General features: G+C 38.6%; 1 pseudogene; it reads right to left on the bottom strand.

Annotated features, from left to right (window-relative positions):
• Window positions 1–9,660: 9,660 nt before the first annotated feature.
• LOC103597146 lies at window positions 9,661–11,049 on the bottom strand (annotated as a pseudogene).
• Between the last annotated feature and the right edge of the window lie 1,294 nt (window positions 11,050–12,343).

Genomic DNA, 12,343 nt, shown 5'->3' with positions numbered 1-12,343 from the left:
AAAATATAGAAAGGAGGTAAGAAGAAAATGGAATCTGTATTAATCCATAATCTTGGTGCTCAGAGAGAACTATGTTTTAATAGTCTTTTCATGAAGTATGGCTTAAAAAGAAAGTTTCCGTTTTATTTCACAAGTAAATTTGCATATCTATTTATTTACCAAACCACAAAAGCTATTGTGAGATGCACTGCCTGAATGAATGACACAGAAAAACTTTTATTCACTTACTTTTTTTTAAATGTTAATTTGAAAGAAATGAATAAAGATCGACACTGAGGGTTGCGATCCGTTGCCGGACACGAAAAAAGACAAAAAAAAAAAAAAGTTTCAAGGTCATGAAAGACAAGATGAGACTGAGGAACTATCACAAATTGAAAGAAACTAAGGAGACATGACAACTAAATGCATTGTCACACTCTGGACTGGATTCTGGAACAGAAAAAGGACATTAATGGAAAAACTGGTGAAATCTAAATAAAGTCTCAAGTTTATAGAAATGCATTGTATTAGTCCGTTTTGTGTTGCTATAACGGAAATAACTGAGACTGGGTAATTTATATAGAAAAGAGATTTATCTGGCTCATGATTCTGGGACAGCTGCATCTGACCTGGGCCCCAGGCTGCTTCTACTCATGGTGGAAAGCAGCAGGCAGCCATCAGGTACAAGCAGATCACATGGTGAGAGGAAGCAAGAGAGAGAGGGAGAGGAGGTGCCAGGGTCATATAAACAAACAGCTCTCCTGGGAACTAACAAAGCTAAAACTAACTACCCCCAACCCCCAGGGAGAGCATCAATCCATTCATGAGGGATCCACCCCCATGACTCAAACAGCTCCCAACACTGACACACTGGGGATCAGATCTCCACATGAGTTTGGGGAGAACAACATGTCCAAACTCTATTATGCATCAAACATAAATTTATTACAAAATAAAAAGCTTATTAAAAAAAACCCAACTAATCGCAAAACAGAATATAAATAAACCACAATATATTTTTAAATCTTTACAAATAGAAGAACAAAAAACTAAAATCAAAAAGTTCTTTTAGAGAAATACTCATATGTTGCTACCAATATTCAAAAGTGCAATAAAAAACAGAGAAAGAAGTGCAATGAAAATTCTGACTTTTGGCCGGCCCGGTGGTGCACTGCTACAGTGCGTCGCTTGGGAAGCGCGGCAGTGCTCCCGCCGAGGGTTCGGATCCCACATACAGACCGGTTCCCGCTCACTGGCTGAGCGAGGTACGGGAGCAACACCGAGGGTTGCGATCCTGTTGCCAGTCACGAAAAAAGACAAAAAAAGGAAAAAAAAAAAATTCTGACTTTTTATGTTAGTTACCATACTCATAGATTAATAACTGCTATTAATTTTTTAAACCTCTTAGGTCTCAACTGTTCTTTATCATTTCTCTCATCATACTTTAAAAGGTGCTGTCATTGTAGTTAATGCCTATTTGATGTTTATAGTTGAAGAATATTTTTGAACATACTGGCACAAAACAATTACTGCTGTCGAAATCATCACTCATTTAAAAAGAGTTTCTGTGTGACATGATTCTTACTTGCCTGTAAGCTTTAGCTTATTTTTCTTTTGAAAAGAAGCCAGAAAGACTATTAAAAAATTAATGGTAATGAGTGCTTGAAGTCAGAATTGCTGAATCTCCTATCCGTCTAAGGTGTCAGAAATGGAATGCTACCAATAGATTCTTCTGCCAGTGTTTGATAGGGCTCCTACCATAAAGTAGTAACTATCTAAGAATAAGAGTAGTTTGTTCTTTTTGTTGTCCCTTGGGTTGTTAAATTCAAGTGGATAATTCTATCTGCAACATTCACTTGTGTAATAAAAAATTAATAAATAAACCACTGTAGAAAATATCCTCATTTTGGATCTACACAGAATTACCTGAGAAGTTCATACTTAAGACATTAAAAAAATGTTGACTTGATTTACAGTTTTTATCTTCATGGAATCACAAGTCGAAGTCATGAAAGACAAAGAAAGACTGAGGAATTGTCACAGGTTGGAGGAGATTGAAAAAATGTAGCAAATAAATGAAAGGTGGGATCCTGGATCAGATCCCAGGTCAGAAAAAGGACATAGTGGAAAAAATGTGAATAAGGTCTATACTTTAGTAAATAGTTTTGTACTAGTGTTTATCTCTGGTTTTGATAATTACACTGTAGCTAAGTAAATAGTTAAGATTATGGGAATCTGGGTGATATGGAATGCATCCCCAAAGTTTTGTGTATTAGTAGCTTGGTCCCCTCTGTGACTGTTAAGAGGGTGGGAAATCCTATTATGGTAATTGGAAGGTGGGGCCTTGAAGAGGTGACTAGATTCTAAGGACCATGCCTAGTGAATGGATTAAAAATGATGGTCACGAGCATGATTCTGAGGGGTTAAAAAAGAGAGTCCATGAGGATCTCTCTCTCTCTCTCTCTCTCTCTCTCTTTCTCTCTCTCTCTCTGCTCTGCCAGGCTGCCATGTGGGACCCCTGTGTTACTGTCACCACCACCAAGGTCTTTACCAGCTGTGTTGACTGTACTTTGGACTTCCCAGCCTCTGAAACTGTAAGAAATAAATTTCATTTTCTTATAAATTACCCAGTTCCAGCTATTTTGTTATAAACAGAAATGGACTAATACACTGGGGAAAGAGTAGATAACTTTTTTTTCCTCTCTCTATTTTTTCTTTCATTTTTAAATTTTCTTTCTATTTCTTTTTTCCTAGATAACTTTCTGAATGAACTATTTTGGCAACTCTTTTACAACTTCTGTAAGTCTAAAATTATTTCAAAATAAAAAGATTTTAAAACTTCCATTGGAAAATTCTACAGGAAGTTGTTACTTCAGAAAGAGATATAATATTTCTCAATAGTTCCAGGAGAGCCAGTTTCCCTCCAGCTTTGAAACAGAACATTGTATTTCTTTAGTTTAGCAGCAAAATGCAGTTGTTGGCTTATGCTTTAGGAGTGCAAAAATGCATATTACAAAATGCCGGAATTATACTCTGTACACTGAGATGTTCATTCTTTAAGAGGCCCATTGAAAGATACACATTTCTCATCTTACACAAGCATACTTCAAAAAGTTCATGGGAAGATTTGTTATTAACTCTATTTTCCATGAACTTTTTGAAGTACTCTCATACTTATGCCAGAGTATTTGTTCACTGAGTGGAATATTGGGCCAAATTGCCTAGATAATTTTTAATTGGGTGGTATTTTTTCCTCTTTTTATTTTTTTCTTTCTTGTCAAATGCATATAATTGAATTTGAATAAGTTTAATGTACACATCATGTGACTTCACTGTAATGCAATGGAGGAAGTAAATACATAGGAACTTTTCTAAACAGATAATGGGAGATTTATACCTTGAGATTACCTTCTAAGTGGCAATCATTAAAAGGAGGGCCTTTGGCAATTCAGCAATTATACCCTTTTCTATAATAATGAATAATAATGACTATTCATTAATCACCTACCACATGACTGCCCATTAACCTATCTCTGGCCTGATACATAATCCAGCAAAGACATGTCCCATTTCTTTACAGATGAGGAAATGGAAGATCTGGAAAGTTAAGTAACTGGCCTGATCTAGGCTTCAAACTCAGATTGAGCTGTCTCTAAATGTCTTACTATTTTTATCAGTTGACCTACCCTGCAACAAATTCTACCCTTAGCAAAATGTATCATGGTGAAATTTCAGTACACAAGTCTTTTACATATTTGAAATATCTTCTTAAGGATGTGTGATATTTCATTTGAAAACAGTTACCTATAATTATGTTTTCTTCAAAATACAGAACTATATAAGATGATCCAATGTCTTCTAGTTATTCATCATTACTAAGTTCTGTTAGTGAGTAACAGAATGTATTAAGCTAGTAAGTTATATATTTCAAACGTACTTTAACTTAACTATATCAAATTCTTGGAGTGCCTTTTAACAATGTTTATTATTGCAGTATACTAAATGTGTTTTTTAAAAGCCAGAAAAAATATCAATGATCTAAATCGAGTAACTTAATGTTTACTTTAAAAAGTCTACTTCCTTGGCCCTTTATTTACCATTTAGAACTACGGTTAAAAATTTATGGGTAATCTCCTTGGCTGAAAGTTACCCTTTCAAAGGTAAATAATATCCTTATTTAAGATAAATAATTATCCTTACTCTGATCTCATTGAAAGCTCTTAATAAAAAATTTAATTATGGACTCTGTATATGAGAAATATTTTCCAGTTGAGCTTTTATTCTACGGTACAGATGCTCTATAATTGAATTAGTAGACAAAGATCATTCACCTGATAAAAGGGGAAAGAAAACTTTGCGGCTATTGTTGCTTTCACCTTACAATTAAAAGTGACATAATTAGATAGTACACGTTAGCACTCTGTTATAAGATACAGGTTTAAACCTATCCCTTACATCATGAAACCAAGAAGTTTCATTCCGTGTGCCCCAGCAACCCTTCTTAGTGAAGTTGAAGTACATTAAAGGGGTTCTAAGATCCTCTTTGCCTGAGCAGACAATGTTCTTTCAAAGTTCTCTAATAGAAAACAGAACACCAACATTCCCTACTTGAGTTTTCAAAACTATTGTGTGAGCTAGATGACCATAGTTTGCTAAACGTTTCTGACCACGAGAACCACCTAGGTACCAGTTAAGAATACCTCTTCCTAGGCACCCCATCTCGAAATTCTAATTTAATAGATTGGGGTGAGACCTGAGGATCTGAATTTTAGACAAATGCCACAGGTGATCAGGCATATTCGAGACACATTGTTCTCAAATACAAAAATAAAATAAAGTGCTTGTTACTCCCATGAGGTGTTATTGGGTATTGGAGAGTCTGATATTTGCTATTAGGCAAGATTTGAGCTCCCCCATTTATGAAGTATTTAACCCGTCTTTTAGTATCTGTTTTAAAAGATGATGATATCTATTTCTCAAATCTATTGTTAGTATTACATATGAAAGTAAGACCAAGGTCAAGGGTGTGGATTCCTGCACTAGCCAGCTGCAAAAAAAAAAAAAAAAAAAAAAAAAAAACAGAGGGATCTAGGTTTTTGCTACACAAACTATGGTTGGGGACCTGAAACCAGCAGTCACTGAAAATTTGTTAAAAATGCAGAATTTCAGGTCTTTCCTCAGACCTGCTGAATCAGAATATGCTTGTTAAAACGATACTCTGGTTGATGCACGTTAAAGTTGAAAAGGCACTGACCTAGCCACTGAGCGAGTGTTCAGGAATTGCTAGATTTTCTTTCTCATTATGTTCCTTGTACCAATATTTCAATTCAGCTGGGCCTTGATGTCTGTTATTACCACTTCTTGCTGTTGATTTAAGTCTTCTGGGTACACTTTGAGCTCTCACATGGCGTAAATGCATTCATAAACAAACAAATGTGTGGGCTGGAAATCTGGCTACTGCAAAAGGTAGCAGGATTTCACTCTCAGACCTTTGCTCCCACACACTGCTGCAGGCATGAGGCTGACAACACGCATTTTTTAGTTTTTCCTAAGGATGATTTTGGAGCTTCTTACATGTACTTCGCTGACAATTTCCTGCACAGATTTTGCTACCATTTAAGTATTGTAGCTACCAGGGGAGGCCTTAGCTAATAAGTAAACTGGTCACTGCTTGAATAAAAGTTTGGAGAGGCTTCATAAAAAGGTTTTGGGTTTTTCTTTTTTTTATTTTTTTAATTTCCAGAGTTTATCACTGAATCCTGAGGAGTCAGAAGAGAATTAGGTAGAACCTGTCTTACTGCATCGAAGACATTTTCAGTAATTGCCTGCCTTAAGATGTACAGCACATGTTAGTACATGATGAATGAAAATGAAAATTATATTTTAAACTTCGGGGGTGCACTCAGGCAACAATGGAAAAGGCTGGCTGCTATAATTAATATTTTAGCTGGAATTCTTTTATTGAAGCAGCAAATACATTTAGTTTTATATTTTAATATAAATAGGCTAATTCTCAGATTTATAGATATTTTATCCACAGAAAAAAAGCTTCTTCTTGGCTTGTATTTCTTAAAGAGTGTGATCTTCAACAGAATTTATCGAAGTCTGGTATTTGGAACGGTTCTATCACTGAAATATTCCTTATAAGAATATTCTTTTTTGATTTTCCCTTTAACACTAGTGCACACCCAGCCTTGGAGGCTCTGATTATACTACATTCTGTAGCTAAGCCAGCAGCTTGGCTTCAACCACAACCACACCTGTCTCATTTTCTACAGGTCTTGCAGAAAGTGGAAAGGTGCTGTCTCACCTATTGTTCCTATATTCCTGGAGAAAGATCTGTATATTGAAAGACTGAAACACCAAGTTGGATATGCCTAGGATTCCACATGGCATGTCTTTGAACTCACTGCTCACCCTTTGCAATGTTGTGAAGGGTAAGCTTATCTCTTCCCCTTCTCCATTTCCATAAGGTAGATTTTGCAGCAGAAATGAGCATGCCTTGAAACTGAGAAAATAAAGAATCTTCTTTCACTTAAATCAATGGATCATCACAGAATAGGTCTTCAAGAAAAAGGCTTTCTACCTAAATTCACAAAATAAGCCACTCTTCATATTATGGCTCAAATTGTGTCACCTCCCTCAAATTTATATTTTGAACTTCTAACCCCTGATACCTCAGAATGTGATCTTATTTGGAGATAGGTTCCTTACAGAAGCAATCAAGTTAAAATGAGTTTCTTAGGGTGGCCTGAATCCAGTAAGACTGGTGTATTATTAAGAAGGGGAAGGTTAAACATAGGCTCTCATAGAGGGAAGACAGTGGGAAGAGACATAGGGAGAAGATGCCATCTACAAGACATGGAGAGAAGACTGGAACAGCTACTTCCTCACAGAAGGAACAAACCCTACTGACACCTCGCTTCTGGATTTCTAGCCCCAAGAACTGTGAGATGAAAGATCTGTGTTGTTTGAGCCACCTAGTTTGTGGTAATTTGTCACAGTAGTCCCAGCAAACTAGTATACTTCATGAGTCATTGGGAAGAGAAAACAGAAGTGAATGTTGTATCTTTCATGATCAGGGCAGCTAAACTGTCTATTGTGTGCTTACAGTATAAAAAGACAATTTTTTTTTTCAATTTTAACTTTAGTGTTGTTTTAGCTTAATGATAACAACTATGTATACATTATAATCATATTGTTTCAATTCAGGGATGCTTTCACTTACATCACTTCATTGTCATTGCAAAGCAATTTCTCATTCATTAGCTCAGCTGATCTTCACAGAAACCTTGAGCTAGACAGGAGCTCAGCATGTCACCCTCAAGAATGGAGTAATCATATTGTTTCAATTCAGGGATGCTTTCACTTACATCACTTCATTGTCATTGCAAAGCACTTTCTCATTCATTAGCTCAGCTGATCTTCACAGAAACCTTGAGCTAGACAGGAGCTCAGCATGTCACCCTCAAGAATGGAGCCAACTACCAGAAACAGCAGCATCACTAACACCTTCCCTCTATAACCTCTGCTGATCTCCCACATCCTTACGGAACCTGGTGTTTCCCCACCCCACCTCCCACCCCAATCAGGAACAATTGCTTCAGACAGCAACACAAAGCAGAAAGAATCTACTCTGGTTTGTACAGAAATTGGCTGCCTGGTGACACAAGGGAGAGGTGGAGCTAAGACCAACCTTACACAGAGAAAGTGAGATCGAAGGTTCGTTGTCACACCCCTTCATGTCTTCACAATCCTGCCAATGTGCCTGAGATCCCCACCCATGGAAAAGAGCCCCTAATACAGTGCAAATACCCCTGGGGAGAGTTACAGAGTTGGCAAAGAAAACTTCTTTGGATGTCTATAAAGGAAAAAGCAAAGATCTTGTAGGAAGGGGCAAAGATTAACTGTCTGATCAGGATCAACTTGTATGCAGGAATGAGTAAATGTAGCTCATTGCCACCTTGTGATTAAATTAAAAGCTTTATGCTAGTTAGTCCAAGCTTTCCTCAAGGACCATTTTCTTTTTGATTTGAATATCTGCACAGAAGTCATTGAGTGTCCTGAAATTTATAAGTTAGAATGATTTTGATTGGTTTTAGTGATTGTTATTTATAAGACAGAAATTGGCAACTTTTTCTATAAGGGTCAGATAGCAAATATCTGGGCTTTTTGGACATAAGGTCTCATGTTTGTCACAACCTTTGTACTCTGCTACTGTGAGCAAAAGCACTGTAAACAAATGGGTGTGTCTGTGTTCCAATCAAACTTTATGTACACTGAAATTTGAATTTCATGTGGTTTTCACAAGTCATAAAATAATCTTATTTTTTTACCCAACTATTTAAAAATTTAAAAACCATTCCTAGCTCGAGGGTCTTACGAAAACCATTGGCAGGCCTGATTTGGCCCTTGAGTCTGATATAAAACACAGTTTTCCCTCAAAACAACTGAAGTTCATAAATTCATACTTGAAATAATTCTTAAAGGCCATCTCATGCAGTGGCTTTGGGAGACAAACTATTGTTTTGAAACAGTGGGAACCTTTCTTCAAATAAAAATCAGTTATGTTTAAAAAAAGGGAAGCTGCTCAGGTTGAATGGGGACAGAGATGGAAGACAGGCCCAGAGTACCTCCTGCTTTGCTGTTTGGAGGCTGAAATATGTTTTCAGAATCCACAGACCAGTTTTAAAATCACTGATGTGGTCCCAAACCACAGTTTTTCAAAGAATAGTCACGATTGTGTAGCTACTTAAAAGAAAAATGTGAATTAGAATTCAGATCCACCGACTGTGTATGAAATAATATATAAAGTCTTTCTCAGCTCTATTAAGAGGCTTGTTACATTGTTTAATGGCTCAATGACTATGTTGCTAATGCTCCTTTTTCCCTTTACATTTCATTTCAAAATAATTCAGACCTACATAAAAGTTGTAAGGACAGTAGAAAGAAGTCATATATTCTTAACCCAGATTCATCACTTTTCAGCATTTTGACACACATATACATATTATGTTTTATTTTTTCTAAACTACTTGGGACTAAGTTTCATACATCATGCCCTTCATCCATTAATATTTCAGTGTATATTTCTTATGTCTTATCATTCTTTTTGGCATGTAATTCCATAGTCACCAACTTCTTTTTACTGCCATCTAACCAGCAAGTTTAAGTCATCCTTTCCTAATTATATTAGTCCATTTTCTGCTGCTGTTTTTTTTTTAGTTTTACAGTAATGACATTTTTATTCCATATATATATATATATATATATATATATATACGCACACACATAGAATACATACTTTTTAATAGAATAGGTTTTGAGAGTATCTTTATAACCTTAGGCTGCTTTCAAATGGACAATCCTCCATGGACCAGAACTAGCTGGCCAATGGACTTCCAGCCAGAGGCTCCACATCCTTGGGGCTGCTTTGTGTGATAGTCTCACAGCTGGACTTCTCTAACTGACAATGCAATGTTAACCAGCACCCAATCACCCCACGGCGTTTTGCCATTAAGAGACAGAAATGATAAATTAGGAAGAAACTGTATTGATAACACACTTGCAGACACAGGCCCAGTCATTACCACATGACAGAAGCCCATGGGTAGTGACAATTTGATTGGGCTGGAATTACTGATAAATTACACCTCCTTATAAGCATATATAAAACCAGCATTACTGAAAGTTGAAGGACAGCTTCCTGGGAGCCATGAACTCTTTCACAATCTCATCAGTGACCTCCTTGCACCAGGCCTGGTGTTCGGTGATCAAGGGCTGCAGAACCTCTGAGTGCCTTCTTGAACTCTCCAGTGAGCATGGCTCCACTGGTGCAGATTTTCCTGATCTGTTCAAGCTTGTCATCATCCTCAAGAAAGAAGGTCAGGGGTGTGAAAGACACACCCACGTCACAGTTGCCTCCAAGCTGCCTGTGCTTTTCAAACGTGTCTCTCCCCCTGGAAAATAAATGCTGTTGACCTTGGTCTTGATCTGCTTGGCCATGTCGGTGAGGAAGATGGAGTAGTTGGCGTTGCTGGCACTCATTTTGGTCTGGGCGCCCTGTAGGGTGGGGAAGAAGATAGAGTGCAGCAGTGCTGGCTTAGGATAGCTGATCCTACGGGTGATGTCCCTCATCATCCTAAAGTAAGGATCCTGGTGAATGCCACACAGATAAGGCATTGGACGTCCATCCTATCCTCAAAGATCTGTGGGAATGAGCTGCTGAAGGAGAGAGAAGCCTGGGTGGCAAGAAAACTGATCTTCCCAATACAATCACTGTCAGGGAAGCTGAAAAGGCCTTTCACTTGGTTGAAGATAACATGCTTCTGAATCTTTAGCACATTCTTGTAGAAGCCTGGGCTCTTCCCCATGTAGAGAAGATGAAAGTCTTGTTGATGTCAACGCCGCAGTCAGTGATGTCCTTGTCATTCTCCACTGCATAGATGTGGGCCTGGTTCACTTTTCAGGTCCTTCATTTGGATGACCAAGGCCATGTTAAACACATCTTGCAGCCACTTTGTGAAAATAAATGGGATGAGGTGACCCACATGCACTGCTTCAGAAGAGGGGCCCCTGCCCGTGTACAGATAAAATGGCTTCTTATTTTCGTAGGCATTGGGAATTTGATTCATATCTCCGTGTGAGAAAGAGATGCCTCTGTGCTGGAAGCAGTGTGGTCCCTGGCCAGTGGCTCTCTATATTTGATTTATTAGCTCTTTGTCAATTTTACTGCTTCTGAACCAAACAATGAGCTCGTCATAGTCAATGCCATTTGCACTGCTTGTTTGTACTGTCCATGGGTCCACAAAATCCACTTCAGCTTCTGTTGCATTTGGGCCACTATGACTCCCAGGTGCTGGGTTCCCTGGAAGGCAGTTAGCCTTGTAACCTCCCCGTGGCAGTTTTGTAGCTCATTTTTAATGATACCAACATCTTTACTGCAGAATCAATTCTGTCCTTTGCAGCTTTCCCAGCTTTGAGGGACGTTACAAGCTCCCCTGGAGCAGCTATGCTGTTGGACAGCTCCAGCAGAGAGGCTCAGGGCTCGCCATTAGGCACATCTGCCATCTTCCAGGACCTAGGCTCATGGCTGGCTAGTATGTCAGAGGATTTGTTCAAAGGTTGACACAAGACTTTTCAAAGAGGTCTGAGATGCCAAAATGTTAAGGACAGTTGTCCAGGTGTAAAAAACACTGCAGAGGTGGCCACTGGTCACGCTGGGCAGTTGAGCAGTTAAGACTGCCCTGCCCAGCCAAAGGTTGTCTTTAATAATCTTCCTTTCTTTCTTTCAGTTTCGTTTTAAGAAAAGGATCTTAGAGAAGAGCTCTTTCCTATTTACCCGACCCTTCAGCTATGTGCACTTAGGATTTTCTTAGAAATCACCCAGATTCTCAGAAACATCTGAGCCTCTTGACCAACCTCCTTGATGAGACTGTCCAGTCAGGGGTGAGTTGGTGGGGCCAGGGGAGACCAATGGAACCCTCTTAAGCACCCAGCCATTAACCAATCATTGCATCAGCCAGTCCTTACCCCAGGCTGGCCTCCATATAACCTCCCTACTCCCTTCCCTTTCCTTACCCTCAGCATCAGTGTAACTGAGTTTATGTGTAGTCATGAAGGATGGAAAAGTTGGACTGTAAGTTCTCTGTGACTGTGGTTCACTGAAGCAGCGCAGTGTGGTGGAAAGATAATGAGTTCTAGGGTCAGAGAGACCTGGGTTTCAATCCCAGCTTGGGCATTTTCTTGCTTGGAGACATTGGCAAGTCAATTACTTCTCTGCTCCTCATTAGGTTTCCTCAGCCAGCCCTATGGTGTCTGCCAGCACTGCCAGCTTAGCCACATTTTCTGCTTCTTATAATAGAATACCTGAAACTGGGTAATGTATAAAAAAACAGAATTTATTTTCTACAGGGTTGGAGGCTGGGAAGCCCAAGATCCAGGGGGCACATCTGATGAGGGCCTTCTTCTCGGCGGGAGCTCTTGGCAGAGTACCAAGCTGGTGCGAGGTACCACATGGTAAGAGCTGGGGAAAGCACACAAACATGCCCGCTTGCTTTCCTTATAAAGCCCCCAGTCTACTCCCTGATAACCCATTAAACTATTAACTCATTAATCTGTGAATGGATTAATCTATTTATGAAGATCTAGTCCTCACCATCCAATCACCTCTTAAAGATCCTATTTTTCAAATACCATATTGGGGATTAAGTTCCCATACCAGCTGGGGGAACATTCAGACTACAAAACTAGTCTTAACTTTTTTCAACTTGATATATAGTAATACGTTTTTCCTATGCTATTGCTCTTCAAACATTTTTAGTCTATGAGTTTTCCCATAATTTTTCACGTAGCTAAGCAATGA

The sequence above is a fragment of the Galeopterus variegatus genome, unplaced genomic scaffold (genome assembly GCF_000696425.1).
Source record: "Galeopterus variegatus unplaced genomic scaffold, G_variegatus-3.0.2 Scaffold2217, whole genome shotgun sequence".
NCBI lineage: Eukaryota > Metazoa > Chordata > Mammalia > Dermoptera > Cynocephalidae > Galeopterus > Galeopterus variegatus.
This window is presented reverse-complemented; position numbering and strand designations above follow the sequence as displayed.